The sequence below is a fragment of the Octodon degus genome, unplaced genomic scaffold, assembly GCF_000260255.1.
Source record: "Octodon degus isolate 3935 unplaced genomic scaffold, OctDeg1.0 scaffold00032, whole genome shotgun sequence".
In the NCBI taxonomy this organism is placed as follows: domain Eukaryota; kingdom Metazoa; phylum Chordata; class Mammalia; order Rodentia; family Octodontidae; genus Octodon; species Octodon degus.
Genome location: NW_004524608.1, coordinates 693,089 through 696,186, shown reverse-complemented (window position 1 = coordinate 696,186; position 3,098 = coordinate 693,089). Strand labels below are relative to the sequence as shown.

General features: G+C 57.9%; 2 protein-coding genes across 7 annotated transcripts in view; both read left to right on the top strand.

Moving 5' to 3' along the window:
* Nucleotides 1-3,098, top strand: part of Ntrk1 (neurotrophic receptor tyrosine kinase 1) — a 40,675-nt gene that overhangs the window by 30,445 nt on the left and 7,132 nt on the right. The window lies entirely within an intron of this gene.
* Pear1 (platelet endothelial aggregation receptor 1) overlaps nt 1,567-3,098 on the top strand; it is a 19,156-nt gene continuing 17,624 nt past the window's right edge. For 4 of the 6 annotated variants that reach the window (XM_023713755.1, XM_023713752.1, XM_023713751.1 and 1 more), the window contains exon 1: nt 1,568-1,675. The gene's annotated coding sequence lies outside the window, so the exon portion shown is untranslated. Of the gene's footprint in view, nt 1,676-3,098 lie in introns of all 6 variants that reach the window. The other 2 variants (XM_023713758.1, XM_023713757.1) reach the window with 1 other exon arrangement.

The window sequence follows — 3,098 nt, the reverse complement described above, 5'->3', positions numbered from 1 at the left end:
AAAAAGAAAAAGAAATACATGGAAATAGGGTCAGGTTCAGCCAAAGTGGGAACAATAGGAGACGACTCTTCTTCAAGGAGAGTTGCGCAGGTGGTCCTCCGCCAAGTGTACTGTTAGCACTGTTTAATGTGCTAAGTTGCCTGGGATTGTTTTGAACTTGCCATCTTCCTACCTCAGCCTCCCAAAGTGCTAGGATTATAGGCATGTGGCACCATGTCTGGATGGAAGTGTGCATTTTAAAATCCTAAAATGATAAAGTCTTTATTTGGTACAGGGGCTCGCTAGGCAGCTCTGACTCATAGTGACCCAGTTCCAGGGCTGCCATGGCATGTGGTATTGGGCATCGAAATGGGGTCCTTGTGCTTTCCAGGCAGGTGCTTAGACCGTTGAGCTATCGCCCCAGCCTGATAAGTGTATTTTACCACAATAAACAAAGAATTTAGTCCTGAGCTATGGCATACATGTCCCTGTCATCCCAGAATGCTGGGAGGCCAGGCAGCTAGAAACTTAGTGAGATACTGTCTCAGAATAAAAACTAAACAAGGGCTGAAGATGCAGCTTACCATGAAGCCCCGGTCCAGTCCTCAAACACACAGACACATGCCAAGCCCTCCTAACCATACACTTTAACTGGGTACATTTTTATTGCACGTGAATTATACTTCTATAAAGTATTTTCCTTTTTGTTGTTGTTGTTATTTTTTCCTGCACTGGGTAGGAAACCCAGGCTCTACTCGTTAGGCACGAGCTCTGTCGCCTAACCACAGCACCAGCCCCCAAGTTGGTTCGTTGGTTTTTGTCTCCAGACGGGGTCTGTCTATGTAGTTTAGGGTAGTTTCAGACTCTCCATCTTCCAGCCTCGGCCTCCTGAGTGCTGGGGGCTACAGACATAAGCAGCACAACTAGCTCTAAGTTGATTTGCAGGTCTCTAGAGGGGCTTTGCGTCTTTGCAGGGGTCAAGGTGCAGGCTTGAGCCCTGGAGTCAGCAGACCGCAGAGACCTTGAAGGCTGCTTTTGCTGCTCCCTGTGCCCTGCAGGCACAGATGCCTGCTTGTCGCTTGTAAAAGGGCACGAGGAGGGACCCCCCTCGAGGCAGGTGCGGGGAACCTCAAGGACTAAGGAAGGCCAAACCTGTCTTTGCCCCTATCAGATGGCCGAGTGCTGGTTCTGTTGGGACCGAGGGCGGCGCACACTGCTGTTGGCCGCCAGGTGGCGCCTGCGGCGTCGGGGAGGGAAAACAGGATTCCCTCCCGACTGAGGTGTGGGGTCGTTGGCCGGATCTCTACTGATGTCACGGTGGTCGGGTCGCGCTGGGAGGTGCACGACGCAAAGGACCTGCTAGGGGCTGTGCACGGCCTCGCTTTGCAGATAGGAGGCGGAGACTTGAGGGTCAGGTCCCCCGCGTCGCACGGCTGGCGGACAGCAAGGACCGCGCGGCGGCGGTGACCCTGCCCTGTCCCCGCGGTCCGTCCCCTCGGATCCCGCCCCTCCCAGATCCCGGTTTCCTGGTCAAAACTTCCCGCTCCGCGCGCGCCCGCGCCCCGCCCCCATCCTGCCCCCGCCCGCCGGGCGTCCCTCCTCGCCTGCCTTCCTCAAGGTCCGTAGCTCCAACTGGGCTCAGCCCGGATCTTCCGCGCTCCGCCGCCAGCCCGAAGACCAGCCTGAGTCCGAGCAGGTGAGTGACTGGGGAGGCGACGCCGCGACTGCCCTGCCCGTAAGGGCGCGGACCCGGGAGATCCCCGGCGGCGGATCAGGAGGGTAGCAGGACGAAGTCTCCACCCGGCTGCTTGCTTCGGGCTGGCGGAGAAGGTCGTCTCTGTCCCTGTCCGCACAGTGTGCTTTGGTTTTTCCCTTCTAGAGGAGGGTAATAAAATACAGTGCCTGTTTCATGGGTTGCTGAGACTGAGGAGCTTGCCCAGGTAGAGAAGCCTCCTTAGTGGCTGTTACTAATGTCCCCTGTCCCCATTGCCTGGTGCAGGAAAGCGCCCTGTGTGACTGCTCTGGCTTTGCTCCTGGAAGGGAGTAGGGATTCGCCCAGTGTCAGGCATCTAGAGCCTCAGAAAACAACTTGGTTGGGTGGTGTGGCGCAGTGCCCACCCCCACGCAGGGTGTGTGTGTGTGTGTGTGTGTGTGTGTGTGTGTGTGTGCCTGCCTGCGCCTGCGTGCACAGGTAGTGTAGGGCCCAGGAGTCAGTCCCCCCAACACCCCCATGCCCAGCTTCCATTGTGGTGCTCTTGACTTCCCTGCTCTGGCCTTTTGGAAGCGACCTCCAAGAGTGAGCTGTGACCCTAGTCCCGGGAGGGAGACGGGAACAGTTTGTACTGGCCTGAGGTTCCCAGGCTCAGCCAGCCTCCCTCCTCTAGGGGGTTAACGAGGAGTCATTCCCAGCTGCGTCCTAGGCTGGGCCTGGGGAAGATGGGGGCCATTCTCTGAACCCCACTCTATGGTGCAGCACCTGTGTGCATGTGTAAGGGAGCCGGGTGCGCTGCTCCCTGGTCCCTGATGAGGCCTTCTCAGCCTGCCCCAACACCCTCCTGTACCCTGCAACTGGGCTGCCCACCCTACGCAACCAACTCAGCCCTGCAGCCCTGCTTTTCTCTCTCTCCACTGAGAGGTGAGGCAGGAAAGCAGCCTCTTCCCCACCCACTGCCTCAACCTTCCCTATCAGGCCTTCCCAGAGGGGAAACTCACTGCCCAGGCAGCCCCATCCACCCGCAGGAACTCTGGAGACAGATAGGGGTCCCAGGCTGCTGGGTGCCTCCCTGAGCACCACATTGCTGGGATGGGCTGAGCCCAGGCAGGACCTCCATGTGCCACCTGTCAGTGCTCTGAGAAGCTCTGGAGAAAGAGGTCTTGGGTTCGTGCCAGTTCTGGGCAAGGGGATGGCTTGATGAGGCAGAGATAGACTCAGTGAAGTAGCCATGCTTGGGGTAGGGGACCTCAGAAATAGAGCAGAGGGGCTGGAGAGATGGCTCAGTGGTCTAAAGCACCTACTTAGAACAAGCTTAGCAAAGCATCAGGGACCGTGGTTCGATCCCCCAGCACCACATACCAGCCAGCCCCCCCCCCTGGTGGGCTGAGCTGGCCACACACACACA